General features: G+C 31.4%; 1 protein-coding gene across 2 annotated transcripts in view; it reads right to left on the reverse strand.

Moving 5' to 3' along the window:
• LOC145241994 (protocadherin gamma-A4-like) overlaps nt 1–17,320 on the reverse strand; it is a 290,561-nt gene that overhangs the window by 187,791 nt on the left and 85,450 nt on the right. For both annotated transcript variants that reach the window (XM_080104876.1, XM_080104875.1), the window contains exon 2: nt 7,750–7,870. The gene's annotated coding sequence lies outside the window, so the exon portion shown is untranslated. The remainder of the gene's footprint in view (nt 1–7,749; nt 7,871–17,320) is intronic.

Here is a 17,320-nt window from a genome sequence, read left to right on the forward strand (position 1 = left end):
AAAATGTTCCAAAAAGTAAAAAAAAAAAAAATACAAAAAAAAAACATTGTTTACATTTTCTTTTTATTGGGAAAATGTAAACACAGAAAACATAATTTAATTCTTTCAGTAAAAAAAAATATATATATTTTATACTTTAAACCAGGAAAAAAAATTAAATATAACATCCCTTAATGAAAAAAGTAAAAAGTAGCAATTTAATAACAATTATTTCAGTAGTTGCATACGGATAAAGTTGGAGAGTGGATGATGTCCTTTCAAAATAAAAACAAAATAACAATTGGGGAGGCCAAGGGCAAAATAACAATGAAGAGTGGATATCTTGAAGGATCTCTATAACCAAGAAATACAAAGGGGAAGCGACACACTCAACAAGCTAAAAGATTAAATTGAGGTGTGTTCCAAAAAGACCCAGAACTGTGTATGCCATTCTAAGGCACAAGGAATACATACTCATAACTGACTCCCTTTTGTAAGCACAAGTTCACAACTTTTATCCACCTTTTATTGAATTCACATCTAATTTTAACCCTAAGCTGATGCTTAAAGAATGAAATCAGGTCTTGATGAGGAAAAGATTCAACCTCTATGAAATCCCTTAAGATGCATTATTCATACTACCATTCTTTAGCTACAGTCACGATCACAAGAAACACTATTCGTTTCTCCCTAGCCTATGACATATGCAACACAGCAGTAATGACTGCTTGGGATTGCTGCAAGCCATCATCTCATTGCCATACTTCTAGAACAACCAAGATTCATTATTTTCAGGTAGAGTGATATTTTTGTCATGAATATCAGTGGTTGAAGAGGGATCTTGTAATTGTTTAAGGAGAGCAGATTAGTCTTACTAGCATTATCCATGACAAATAACACTCTACCTGAGAATTCTTCCTTGAAACTCCTCGACCTAACATTCACAGGCAATATGAACTGGAACAAATACATTGAGGACATTGCAAAGGCTGCTGCAAAGAAGGTAAGTTTCCTCTACCATGCTAGAAAACCACTCACACCAGAGAGTATCCTGTACTACAAGGCCACCATTCACCCATTTATGGAGTATTGTTGCCATATTTGGGCTAGTGAATCTACCACTAGCCTTTCCCTTTTGGACAGGGTCCAAAGAAAAGTCTCCAATCTAATAAGTCCCACTTTGTCTACTAAGCTCCAACCCCTGTCCCATCACTGCAATGTTGCATCCCTATACGTGTTTTACAAATATTTTTATGGAATGTGCTCTGATGAACTCATTGAACTTATGTCCCTTCAACGTACATACCCCTGACAAATAACAACAACATCACACCCCTTTACTGGTGAGATCCTTTAATGCCAGAAAGTTTTCTACCCTCATAGTTTCTTCCCTCGAACAGCTAGACTTTGGAATCCCCTTCCTGTTACCTGCTTCCCTGGCTGTACTGATATGCAGAAGTTCAAATGTAACATAAACCAACATCTTGTTAATCTTTCCTAGGTATGGTCCTAAATAGTAGTCCCTTACGTCCAAGTGGCGATATGCCTTGTTAATGGTGAATGTGAGTAAAAAAAAAATTTTAATTATAGTTGAAGAAGGCACTCTCAGTCATTTTTGCTTCAGCATGGATAATCAGGCATGTCTACTAAGTTTTAACTAAAATGTATGCTATTGAAAGGTTACACATTTTGAACCAGTTGCCACGTAAATGAATGCTCAGAATTGTTGAGATATCTTCAACCTTATGTTCAACTCCAGTAAGAGCAGATCTCTATTGACCATCCAAGATGGTTCCAAAGTGGATCCAAAGATAAAACCTCATTTACATCCTTGTATACTTCCTTACCGAACCGTTAAAGCTTTCTGAGTGCAGCTTGGGCCCTGACAAAGAACTGTGGCTCATTCATTCAGCTACTATGGCCATTAACCAAAAAGATAAGGATAAGGTTGGAACTAAACTTTAATCCAGAGGTTTTAAAGATAAATTTCCATAAGTTTTACTTAAAGTTTCAATTAGTGTAGCATTATAAATTAATCCAGAATTGTAAATAGATCTTCTTGTTTTTAATTCATATAAAAACAAGCCTTTTCTGAAAAATATGTCACTAATAATATTGGCAAAGGTATGACCATCTACTCCTTCCTATGTCGAAATTAAAGCTCTATGTTCATTGAATCATTTAAATAGCTGTTAGTTTTAGCATTAAATAAATAATATTTTCATAAAATTGAATTGTTTGGAATTAATTAATTTCTAATAATGACATAAATTGAAATGATGCTTAAAAATGAATCATTTTAAGCGATGCAATTCCATTACAATTGATGGCTATAGACATAATCAATATTTTTTAACAATTGCACACGACAACTAAAATTACTAGAAGCCATACTTATCAAAAAACTACAGACCCTTTTTAACCGGATCTCATTTTACACCAGGACAAACATACCAACAGTATTTAATAACTAACAAGAAACTAAATAAATAAACTATAAAATAAGAAAAGCGAAATTAAAAATAAAAATAATTCACCCCTAACCTTCCTGCACCCATTTTTATAACCAAAAAAAAAAAAATTTTTTTTTAAATTATCAATACACCAAGCCTCAAAGGAAAAAAAAAATGAAAACGACAACAGCAACAATCACTCCTGATGATAATCGGACACACTGATAGAAAGCACTTGAGAAGAAAATGGTTGAACAAAAACTTTTGGGCGCCATTTTATACAACATGCCAGCTGAAATAAAAAAGACTGCTCGGCGAATTGAAAAGATATCCAACAAAATCGGAAAAAAGAAAAACTCTGTTGTGTTCAATCAGACGTGCTTGAATAATGACTTGCTGCCAAAATATACAAATATAATCGATACTACCTACATTTGAACTCTCCAATTCAAAACTAGTTTCTGTGCAAGCAGCATATAAACATGGATGAGAATGCAGATGAAGAGAAAGTGTATCCAGATGGCAAAGCTATTGAGATTGTCTACAAGTTCTGTTACTTCGGAAAACAAATTGAAGCAAGTGTTAGTTTGACTGCAAGAGATGCAAGTGTATAGGAAACTTCTGCCATTACTAACCAGCAGAGAGTTGCCGCTGTTGATCAAAGAAATGGTAAACCAAGCATGTGCATGCAGTGTGATCATGTATGGAAATGATGGCTGGCCAGTGAAGGATGAGGACATGCATCGCACGGAAAGAAATGATATGAGAATGATACAATGTATATGTAATGCAAGTTAAAACCAGGCTTAAATCTGATACTTTGGAGAAAAATTAAATCTGGACAGTATAGAAAAATGTATACAGAACAGGAAACGTCTATAGCCAGGTTTAAAGAATGGAGTAGAGTTCTAAAAGTAGCAGATGTAGAACAGTGGAGGAAGCAGGTCTAGTTTATATGGGAAAAGCTGAGAGTGATGAGTGATAAATGATAATCTTTAGAGAAAGAGACCTAACCATCGATAGGTTAGTTTTAAGTAAATTTCTTAACGCCATCTAATGCATACCAGTGGATGCAAAATGGATGTAAAACCAAATGGATGATGAAGTGTTGAACAGCTGCAACATTTGCAGAGAATTGATGTTTTTAAGGTTCAGCTTCATTTGATTTGTTATTTCATTGGATAGACTATACTGATATGCTTTAACAAGCAAAGTTGTTGAGCAAAGTATGCAGAAATTGTCTCGAATGTCAAGAAAATCTAGAGAAATGGGTACAGTATTGCTCTGAAGGCCTTCTTATTTTTATTTTTATTAATTTATTTTTTTTTTTGTCCTCTTAAAATGTTATCAGAAATAATTGCATCAAGATATTTAACATCAGTAAAAAATTAACAGAAATCATTCTTACACATCCGCGTTCATCTGATCTAAAGTGAAAATTTTAATAATGCTAAATTTGAAAAAAAAATACTTGTATTCAATATATAATTTAGTGAATAAATGCAGAAAATTTTATTTAATTGGATAATTCTGATTTTTGTTGATTACAAAATAATTAACACTAAGAATGGAGTGGGGGCCATGAGGTATACTGCACAAAAAATAATAGTCATCAACAACTTTCCGTTGCCAGAATCAGGAATCATAGAATTTCGTTATGATACCTATAGCAGTACACCTATACCTATACATGCATCCATCTGGTTTTGTATTGCAAAAATTTTCTCATCATTGAGGAGGTTATATATATATATATATATATATATATATATATATATATATATATATATGTGTGTGTGTGTGTGTGTGTGTGTGTGTGTGTGTGTGTGTGTGTGTGTGCGCGTGTGTGTGTGTGTGTGTGTGTGTGTGTGTGTAAACTATTATAATTATAAAACATTTCTAAGAAATTAAAGTTGAGACCTCTTTAGGGAATTGAGAAAAAAGCAGTAAAATTTATCAAAAACACATCATTACAACTTCCTATTGTCAAATACTCCCATGACTATTTATTGTGAACATGGCATTCATAGGTACTTAATTCCCTTCGATTCATATGATAATTGCAAGTGGTCTGGAGGAAAAAAACGACAGCCCATGAAGTTAAGGGTGGCTTTGTGATTGGGTTTGGATCTTCCAACTAGCTGTAATTTTCACCTCCTACACTGATGTTTGCATAAGCAAGAAACTCCAGTGTCTGTAGATTTAAAAAAATGTTAATATTTATTAAAATAAAATATATAGTTATACACAGACATCTGTTTCATTATGTCTGACTCATCAGTGTGGCCAGACGGCTAGATCTAGTGAGATTCAAAAACCTGAACCTCAGCAGGTGGCGACTAATGCTCTACAGGCTGAGCTATCAAGTTTTCTACTTATAGTGGGAGAAATTATATTGTATTAAAATAGAACTATTCATTTGTTTACATTTTTATGATACTGATAATCAAAAGTATTCCATCCTTTTTTTTTTTGAAAGAGTATTGCTTTCACACCAAATGGATACATCTAAAGTACTTGTAAGGCTATTTTTTTAATATTGCATAACATATGTCGAATACTATTTAAAAAAAAAAAAACGACCAGTAAGATCATACTTAGGATACTATATGAAGTGCTGGGCAGAAATTATGTTATATGGGATCACACCACCAATAAGAAATAAATATATTTCTGGCTTAGCATGTTAAAACAGATGAATTGTATTTAATAGGAAACGAATACCAACTGAGAAGTCACGGTTGAACTTGTCAGAACAAAAGCTGCCTTCATTATGCCGTGGAATCTCGGGAGAAATGGGGAAAATCACAAAATGCACATTTTTAACGCCAATGTTACATTTTTTCTTTTCAACAGCAGTGAAATATTAAAAAAGAATCCCTCAACCACGAGGATGAGTTTGTAGCTATGCACCATTCAAACTACTGTTCACTCAGAAATTATTATTCCTAGCACTTTTATCCATTGTGCCATCAATCTTTGTGGATTACCTCCATGAATTAAATAAAGGATTCTGTCTGTAATTCCATACAGATTCCTGAATTTGACAGGACAAACTGAAGAAAGTCATAGGTTACATTAACCAAAACGTTGTGAGAAAAACATCAAAGAATACAACAGAATTCGGAATAATCCAAATTATCAATCCTCATCTAAAAAAAATTCCAAAACGAGTCTGACGCTATCATAACCCACTTTGTCCACCAGGTATGTGATGATTTTTTCAGAAACCAATGTGCCATATGGCAGAGACCTAGCTCATCACAGGTGTTATATCAGAGTTGCATTTCCATTAAACCAGTTACTTTACCTAGGCTTGAGATCTAGTCTACTATTTTACCCATAACTTCAGTGATGACAAATCAATTCATACCTTTTCGAAGGGTATTGATAACAGTTATACAAAAGTTTGGACAGAACTTAAATATTCCATACCAAAACCACAGTTTGTGCCATTAACAATTGCTAACAATTCTATACAAAATAGCCAAAATTTAACAGCAAAAATGTTCAACATTTATCAACACCAGTCCAATTCCATCTTGCAGAGGTTGAATTGGACAAACTGTGAAAAACAGCATTCACCAGTTCTTGGATATCTTTGGTCTAAAATCCTCAAGAGATGACAGTAAAAAGTGATTAAGGAGATGAGATGCAAGTGAAGATAGATTGCAAAGAAAAGACCATCATCTTGTTTGATGGAAAAGTATAGTCAATGATGGTGAGTACTGGATTTAGAAACAGCACTTGGTATTTGGATTTGCAGGTATGTGATCCATTATTTTATTATAGCATACTTAGAAAAAGCAACGTTGAGCCTAGTCAGTCCTAAACGGGTGACCATTTAGGATTTCCAAGTGCTGTATGTGCTATCCGCTTATCTCAGCATTTTTTCAGTCGTCCTGGACTTCTCCTTGCCACTGGACTTAAGCAGTGCCGATTCAGGAGAGGTGTGGTTGGATCTTGTGCAACTCTTGCCTCACAATTACATGCACATCTGCCCCTACAGGGGGTATCCTTTGTCTTTCGAGACTGAACCGAGGCATCGATCAACTTAGAAAAAAGATTTATATTCATTCTTTAGTTTTCACAATATAAAGGGAATATGTTCAAGACAAAATAGACGCAATATGTTTATAAAATTTATTATTTATAAACATGTTTCATACTCACTAACAATAATCAATGTGGCTATATATAACTGTAATGCTGGTTAAACGATTTGAATCCTCGAACAAAATCACTATTAGTTGAGTCCAGCCCAAATCCTTAGCTATTCATATATATCCCTATCTATTCACACAATTTTTTTCAATTCCCGATTCTGATTCCGATTAATCATCCCAACACCAATATATATATATATATATATATATATATATATATATATATATATATATATATATATATATATTGGTGTTGGGATGATTAATCGGAATCTGATTCCGATTAATCATCCCAACACCAATATATATATATATATATATATATATATATATATATATATATATATATATATATTGGTGTTGGGATGATTAATCGGAATCAGAATCGGGAATTGAAAAAAATTGTGCCTATTTTCCGATGCCAAGAACGATTCTTTTAATTATCTTTTTTTTATTTGATTTTGTTTAAAACAAAATCTTCGACTTCTGATAGCAATGATAAAATAATAAATACTCATTAATTTTAAGCTTCCAATAAAACAAAAATCTATTGATCACTCCCTCACAAGTTTGTTTTTACATTTAAGAAAATATATGCACATTTAAAATGTGTTTTTATGGTAATCAGAAGAAAATATCCATTTTATAGTTAAATATTTAGAGATTTATGAAGAATAAGAATCGAGAATTTAATATGGAATCAGTATTTGTATTGGAATCAGGGGAAAAATATTGGAATCGTCCCGTCACTAGTGTGTGTGTGTGTGTGTGTGTGTGTGTGTGTGTGTGTGTGTGTGTGTGTGTGTGTGTGTGTGTGTGTGTGTGTGTGTGTGTGTGTGTTAAAAGGAAAAATCAAAAATTGTTGATTTGTCCATCACTACTTCTTGTATTAAAATTTCAAGATGGCTGATATGATGCATTTTTATCATCTTGAAAAAGTCTTAACGTTAAAGATACCTGTACCTTTAAACATACTTTAAGTCGTGCCAACATTTGACAACAATCCAAATATATTTATTTATTAGTCTTTTCATTTATTTAAATAGCTATCTTCGTGAATTTAAAAAAGAAAATATTTCTTAATCAGTTCGGGGAATGATTTTATAATTTGCAGGCAAAGTTTTCAAATTGGAACAAGAATTAATACATACCAGGCATCTTTATTCTTCAGTCCCAGCAAATATATATATAGTTCCATGATCAAATAATTGTGTGAATTTGTAAGGAATCATAGTCCATTTCTGTCTCGATTCCAGGATTTTCTTGAACATTCTAAATTACAAAAAAAAGAAAAGAAAAATATATTAGAGACAAGAAAGTAGCTAAATAAAGGGACAAACAAAACTGAAAAGAAAAAAATGTGTGAGAGAAGATTTCTGACAAAGCACGTCTGACCAGTCAACTTGATGCATAGGGTTAGGGTTAGGGTTAGGGTTACCATACTTCTTTTTATGCATGAATATCATGTTTTCATAGATACAAATTTCATTCAGGACAAAGCTTGCAATATTGAAGAATTCTTCACAATCGTTTTTAAAAAATGTAATTGTGACTAACTTATCAAAATCTACAAACCTGATAACAATATTTATTAATTATGACGTGTGAATTTGACATACAAACAAACCTCAGGCAAAGGAATATTCTTGAAAAAGGTAATTAATTGATAGATTATCGGTTTCTGATTTGATCAAAATACCACAGGTTCAATGGTGCAAACTGTTGACATGGCTTGCCATGATCAAGTCCTGCTGGGAGTCATTCTTTCACTTTCCTTAATATCCTTGGGATAATTGTAAATCCAGCTGTCCCCCCCCCCTTCAATTATGGATTAAATAGCAGAGTAGATTAGATTAATGCATTAGTAAAGCAACTAGTTTAAGAAAGGGAAAACTATGAAATATTAGGTTGAAGAAAGTTTGGGTACTTCTGCGGTTTATGGACTGTGCTAATTTTTAGATAGGATTTTCAAATTAAATTTAATTTTTACAGTATTTTTTGTTTATTAAATTGCTAGGTGAAAGTATAGGATAGTTAACAAACCCCCTTGGGCACTTCTGCAGTTTATGGTGCTTGCTGAAAGTATAATGTTAGTATTTAGAAACCCATTTTTAAAATGGTTAGGGGCACTATGTTAAGAACGGGTTTCTAAATAATAACTTAATTTCGGCACGGACCATCAGCTGCAGAAGTACCCAAGTTTATGCATCAAAATAATGATACCCAATGTATCCCATAAAATACCTAATATGTTGCAAGATTCTTAAGGAACAAAACTAATGTCATCATATTTGATTTAATGTATATTTTATAGGCTGGAATGCTGGAATGTGTTGGATGACCTTTAGAAATTAACTTCCAAATTAACCTCTCTCTGGCCAGGTCTTTATTTACCCCTCATTTTATCAAGCCATTCTTATTATTTCCTCCCATCCTTTCTTTGACTTTCACCTGTGAACTAAACCTGCTACCTCAACTGTTCTACATCTACCAACCCAAGAACTCTACTACATTTTTTTTCCTGGTTTTACCATCAAAATATCCCGTTTTGCGCAGACTATACTACTGTCTAGATTTCATTTTCATCTGAGATCATCAGATCTAAGATCTAGTATATATTGATTTAATACTTCGTACGCCGTTTTGATACATCCATAGAATTTAAATTTGGTATGTAGGTTGATATACATCCCACGATAATATAAAAACCCGAAAGTCCGATGCTTCATCAACTCTTACATGAAGGGTTGGGGAGATGCTATGAGCTCTAATTGGTTGAACTAGATTATGGGTAGGAAAAAGATTTTTTAAAAATTTATTTGATATTAATAGCAAGAGCTAACATACATGGGCCCCCTGTGACCCGTTTTCGTAATCACCCTAAAGGGATCACTAACCCACGCGGAATAAAATTAAAATAGAAGAGTAACACTAAAAGATAGAGAAACTGAAATAATCAGTGCATGTGCCTGGATACAGTGACCTCTAATATGTGCCAAGAGATGAGCATAAAAAAAAGGAAGCAATAATTAAGAAAGAAATGGAAAATAATGCCAGAATTAGAAATAATAATCGTAATAGCAATTAATTACAATTTTTCTCATACTCAGAACATAAATGCCTCGTTTTGCTCATGCGTTCATGGACTCGTGATGATCAGTAAACATCATGAGGTGATGAACGCATTTGTGGCATTCAGTAATAGCCACACCCACATTAAATTGGCGCTTGTGTCACATCCGACCATCGTGGAGAAACTATCAAATCAATAAAATCTATAATATAAGTATAGGCAAAAAAAAAAAAAAAAAAGAAAAGAATCGTGTGAGCCATCAGGTTTATAAATCCACTCAAATCATTATTATCGAGTGTGTCTACTCGCTACATTGGTTAAGAGATATTCGAGAGCAGGGCTTTCCAAACTTCAGTCCCTGAATAGGGCAAAGGTTTTTCACAGAGCACTAACAAGATAATTTGTAAAATAAATATGAAAAACATTAATTTCAAATTTTAACACTAACTAATGATAATGTTTACAATCATTTTTTTTTGTTTGTTTTTGATCAATCAAACAATTGTTGCATTTTTTGATACTTTATTTTTTCTTTCCTTTTTCATAAACCATCCTGAAACTCTTTACACCTGTAGTTATGTATCATATCTTTTTACACCTGTAGTTATGTATCATATCTTTTTACACCTGTAGTTATGTATCATATCTTTTTACACCTGTAGTTATGTATCATATCTTTTTACACCTGTAGTTATGTATCATATCTTTTTACACCTGTAGTTATGTATCATATCTTTTTACACCTGTAGTTATGTATCATATCTTTTTACACCTGTAGTTATGTATCATATCTTTTTACACCTGTAGTTATGTATCATATCTTTTTACACCTGTAGTTATGTATCATATCTTTTTACACCTGTAGTTATGTATCATATCTTTTTACACCTGTAGTTATGTATCATATCTTTTTACACCTGTAGTTATGTATCATATGTCTTTTTCCAGTAAAAAAGATCAATAATTAAATGTCTGCAGTCATTTAAGTTTTCCATATAAAACATTTGGTCCTTTTTTTAAGAAAGGACTCCTGGAGCCCCTCAGTCTCACTCATGGAGTCCCAGTTTTTGAGAAACCCTGTTCTTGAGTGAATTCTACCTAGAAGTTGTGAGTTCAATCTCTAGTGAAGTAACCAAGAAAAAAATGATCATAGATATCTAAAAGGTATGGAACAGAATGAGAGCAGATTGGATCTATGGTTCAGTTCAAAATTTTCCAGAAGATTACCAACTGTGAGAAAAGACACCTGAAGAAGGATGGCCACTACAAATGGCAGCTATTAAAAAGGAAGCCAAGCGTTTAAAATGACTTGACCCATAAATTTTTTACTTTAGAAATCTATAATTTATGTTTCCAAAATTTGGACCAATAAGTCTAGCAGCTGTGTTGTGTTTAAAAAATCATAATGATTGGTTAATTAGTTTAGAAGTGAATCCTGCATATATGAATATATATAAACATATACACATACCTAATCTGATATATATATATATATATATATATATATATATATATATATATATATATATATATATATATATATATATATATATATAAATATAATGCAAAATTTTGTTGAAAATTCAAAGACTCACGTTTTCTTTTTTATAACCTTCGTTTATTTCCTGAAAAAAAAAGAATTATATATATATATATATATATATATATATATATATATATATAGAGAGAGAGAGAGAGAGAGAGAGAGAGAGTATGATTAATCACTTTTACCCACTTTCAATCACTTCTCCTATATTCTTCCTAGATGCGCATAGGCACACATATATTGAACCCACCATGGTATACATGGTACGCACCTATCTTTATTTTGTAATAAAAGCTATATTCCTCCTCTATCGTATAAATCACTGTAGTTCTTCCATTCCCCTCCCCCAACAGTTTCAATATATTACCATTCTCTTCTCACACAATTATTTTGCTCCTAATGTAGCAATCGCTAGATGTAGCATTCCTAATATGTTACCCAGCATCTTTTCTACTCTTCTGATGAGAAGCATTAGGCTTCAAAATATCATGGTATGAAGAGTTTTACTTATCCTACATCCCTGATTGATGTGTCATCCTCATTGAATAAACGAAAAATCTATATGCATTATATATTTTAATAGTGTCGTTTTCTTAATTTCTTTATACTCTATATAAGCTCTAAAGCAATTTGTCTAACTTTGCATTATCCCAATAATCATCCAAAGCAGAGAAAGGCCAGAATTAATATTATCCTTTTCCTTCATTCTCATTTCATTTCTAAATGTCATTAAACCAGTTTTTTTCTATATTTGCATTTTGCATAATTTACGCCTTTCTCCTCATCTGATGAGAAGCTTTTAGCTTCGAAAAACCGTAGTCTAAAGAAGTTTTTTTTTTCTTAAATTTCCCCTTAACTTTTCCTTATTGTTCTGATGATATAATAAAGTTATGTATAACATTTTATTCCTCATCTTTCATTTAATATTATTGTTTTTGCTCCCCCACCCCCGATATTGTTGATCTTTTCTTATCTGGATAAGTTTTGCTTTGTTGAAGATTTACTCTTTGATAGCATAATTATTTTTAGAGATGATATCTAATGAAATATACAATACCTAGTATAGGACACGTGTTTAATAAGAGAAACCATGAAAATAGCATTATAATTCGCCAGAGATTTCTCTCACTCCATATCCATTAAAATTACTAAAAGCATTTCTCATGAATGAATCATATTTCTAGCAAGAAACAAATGATTTCATTATCGGTTACTAACTGTTACCTAAATATCAATGAGGCTTAATGGATATCAGTGCGGACTAAGGTTCTACTATGGCACATCCAGATGCTGTTAGATCTCGTTATTGTGGTTATTTACGCAACAATACTATTGGGAAAACATTTTTTTTGTTAAACTAAATAAACGTGAAAAAGTACCAAGAATGGCTTCAGAAAGGATTGCATGGAATCAATAACCAATCAGTAACCAATCAATAACCAATCAGTAGTAAAAGACAAAATAATCAATGATTGGATTAGCACACTGCATAAAACAGTGCATTTGCTGCTACCTTTTTTAGTAACAGAAATCTTTTGTAGAATGATAATGATTATTATTAATAATGATAATGATGATTATTATTCATGATAATAATTATTATTAATAATAATTATTATTATTATTAATAATAATTATTATTATTATTAATGATAATGATGATTATTAATGATAATGATATTATTATTAATGATAATAATATTATTATTAATGATAATGATGATCATTATTAATGATAATAATAATTATTATTAATGATAATAATAATTATTATTAATAATAATTATTATAATGAATAATAATCTAATAATAATTATTATTAATGATAATGATAATAATCATTATCATTAATGATTATTATCATTAATAATAATGATATTATCATTAATAATAATATTGATTATTATTATTAATGATAAGGATCATGAGACAGAAAAAAATTAAGTTAATTTATCAAATTTGCCAGAGAACTGAAAGGAATATGGAACATGAAGAAAGTCGCATTACTGCCGAAAAGAGCTCAATTCTTATTCAAAGAGCTATAAGAATTAAATACCTACAGAAACTAGTGTTTCATCCTTTTGGGAATCTTTTAGTGCAGGGTGTCATGATTAATACCAGTCGATATATATATATATATATATATATATATATATATATATATATATATATATATATATATATATATATATATGTGTGTGTGTGTGTGTGTGTGTGTGTGTCTCTCTCTCTCTTTCTCTCTCTCTCTCTCTCTCTCTCTCTCTATATATATATATATATATATATATATATATATATATATATTACAATAATAATTTTTAAATATCTACAGATGCTAGTGTTTCATCCTTTCGGTAATCATCAATGCAGGGAGTCACAATTATAGCCGGTTGGGAGATTAGAACCCGGCCATGTATATATATATATATATATATATATATATATATATATATATATATATATATATATATATATATATATATATACACTTTAATATTGTGAATACTAGACACATTAACTTGTGAAGAAATGGACGGATGACACAGGTAAGAAATACTTTTTTTAATGACATGAATTGGTTAGCCTAATTTAACTGAAGGAAAAAAAAACTAGATACCGTATCAAAAATTTTTTTGTTCATGTGTTTTGAGGGAGGTGATGTTTGATCAACACTACTGGAGAGCCATGATTTAATATACTGTTTTGTTTTTAAATCCCTCAAAAAGTGTTTCATGGTAAACAACTGATGATCCTTTTAAGAACATTGTCACTATTGTTTGTTTATGTAAGTAATTCAGCGATGCAGGAAATTAATTTACTTACAAAATAATTTTTCAATGAAGACCTATTTTTTAATAATTTTAAATATTTAAAAGAAACTTCAAAGACTATATATATGTATATATTAGTGATGGGACGATTGTAACATTTCTTTCAGATTTCAATACAATTACTGATTATATTGTAAATTCCTGATTCCAATACAAGTTGCGATTCTGATTCTTTAAAAATTCTTACTGATTGAAATATATATATATATATATATATATATATATATATATATATATATATATATATATATATATATGTTATTTGCTTAGAAAAATAATTGTAGGAGTACTAGGAAAAATTCTGAAAAACCTGAGAAAAAGGATAGACAAAATTGGAATTTAATAGAAGATGGAAACCTTACAACAGACAGTAATAATGAAAACAGTTAAACTCTTACCAGAAACCAATGCACATAAATTACAAATGCAAGCCAGGTAGATGTAGAATGAAATAAAAAATGACCCTTCCCAAATAAAAATATATATACATGTGAACTACACAAACTGGTTGTGAAGGGTCAAGGAGGATTAAAAAAAAAAAAAACGAGGAGAATGGGGAAGCACTAACCAAAAAGGTCTAAAGATTCTTGCTGATAGAAATCGTGAGAGACTTGTTGTCACAGAGATTCTATGTAACAGCACCAGTGAACAATTATGAATAATGCCGTGTGAGAAAACTGCTGGTGAGTAAAATAACAGCTATAGTGGTTATACCAAAATCAACAATAACTACTATGAGGATCTTCATTATTTTCGTCAAAATTGGAAATATTTTCAACTTTTCACCAGCTAATCCCCCACTGCTTTGTGGATGCCGTGGGAGAGGCAAATGCTAAAGGAGTAAATCTCGACAAAAAAATCCGGTTTGGATCCTGATAGGCGGATGGTGAATCACTGCATCACTTTTGCGGCAACTTCTACAGCTGTGCTGACCAAATAAGCTTGCCTTTCCATCGGACTTCTTCTGCAATGCCGAGATGGAGACCCTGATAACTGAGCAAACCTAAGTCTCTTATCGCCTGCCCAGTGCTGCATCCAGAGAGTCAATTCTAGTTTCAAACTATAGCCACAGCAGACCCTACAGCGCATCAGACTAGATGTAGAATACCAGTGTCTTATTAGACAGAAGGTTGCCATCAGTTATATCAGCTTCGATTGATCCTGCAGAGTACGGTCATGAAGGGTCAAGGAGGACGAAAACACTGAGGAGGAAGAGTACCATCCAAACCTTCACTGGATGGACGCATACAGGGATCCTAAGGAGTCTTATTTTCACTTAAATTCCAGATAAAACCACCAGCAATTACGAACAAGAACTTAATGGGAAATGGTTGGCACAAGAACACCAAGTAAGTTTCAATGCTGATCAAAGGAAGCAGAGAGCAGTAGAAATCTGAGGAGTTTTGTTGGAATTTAGACTCTAAAGAACACTTTTTTCTTTCTTTGACCCTTCACCACTAGTTTGTGTGGTAAACATATATGTTAATTGAAGTGGTTGACTTTTTTCATGTTCTATACTCTATCCAATTCTCTGGCAAAATTTTATTTTATACAAGTGAATGACTTCTGTGAAAATTCTCAGTAGGAAATGAAAATAACAACCAGTTGGACATGTTTAAATTACACAGTATTCTCATTTTCTTTTCATTTGAATCTAACTAGTCTTTCTTTCTGCTGATCATCAGCTTAAAATATATTTAGCAAATTTTATGTTGAGATGTAACAAGTAAAAATTGTTTATAAAATTAACAGATAATAACTTCTAGAAATATTGAGCCTGAAATATCTTAAGCACGTGGTACAATGGGGAAAGGAGTGGCTGCTTACTTTTAATGCATCTAAAACCAAGCTTCTCTCTTTACATCATCAACATTCTGATCCACATCTGGCACCAATTGAAATGAATGGTTCTCGTCTTCAGGAGGCCTCAAGTTTTGACAAGCTTCTGGGCTTGACCATTACTCCTTATCTTAAATGGAAAACGTACATCAAATCTGTTGCCAAGGCCACTGGAAAAATGGTGGGATCTTTCTATCGATCCAGTAGATATCTCACTGCTGATGCAATTCTCCAAAGTTGTGTCATTAGTGACGATCTGTTTTCACTTTCGGCTTTAAGTTCTAAATCATCATGCTCACTCCATCAGCAACCCAAGCATTTCTCACAAGAAAAATGTCTTCTCATCGAATATGGTTTTGTGCTATGCACCACACAAACATTGCAAACTAAATGTCCTGACAGAATAAGGATGTTTGGCATCAACCAATGAAAATCGTTCTAGCAATTCCACTTCCTGTATTGCTAGTATAGATCTCGTTACTTTCTGGAACATACCAATTTATAATTTATATATATATATATATATATATATATATATATATATATATATATATATATATATATATATATATATATATAAACGCAGATCAGATTGCTTGGTCGTTGAAACCATGTTTCCGGTGTTCAACGTGTTCAACTTCCGGTTTCAAACATTCTGTGCATACGTAGATTTCTAGCGTGTTGACATACTTGTTCCAAAACAAATAAAACACCTGTAACTGTAATCTTCTATTTTTACAGCATTTTAAGAACCGTTCTTTTTCGTATATCATTTTTTCTCCTTACATATCTACATTATATATATTTTTGTAAGAATTCTAACGTAAACATAATGAATATACATAAAGAAATGATATAGCTTATATATAAAGAGCATACCAATATTTTATAAACTTAATACTCAAGTAATTTTTTCTACAGCTTTGTCAAAAATTTAAACAAAAAAAAAACGTCACGTTTGAAGGTATGTATAACTTATGCATTAATTTGAAAGTCTCGTTTAAATCTTTCCTCATTCTTCTTTTTCTTTTCTTTATAATAAAATAGTTAAACTTAAATATTCTAACCTACTTATATAATTAATATTAATTAATAATTAAATTCCAGCTTTATATTAATATAATTAATAATTAAATTCCAGAGTAGACTCTACCATCCCTATATATATATATATATATATATATATATATATATATATATATATATATATATATATATATATGTACATATATATATATATATATATATATATATATATATATATATATATATATATATATATATAATAAAAGAAGTGCAGTTTTCCCCCTCTAGAACAAAATACCATAGGCTTACAACAACAGATGCCACATACAACTTCATTATGTCTACATTAGGTAACTATAGAACGACATTTTTGACACATTAATTTGTTATAATAAAACCCTATAGTT

This window comes from Euprymna scolopes, chromosome 21 (genome assembly GCF_053919585.1).
Source record: "Euprymna scolopes isolate OS-2025 chromosome 21, ASM5391958v1, whole genome shotgun sequence".
NCBI lineage: Eukaryota > Metazoa > Mollusca > Cephalopoda > Sepiida > Sepiolidae > Euprymna > Euprymna scolopes.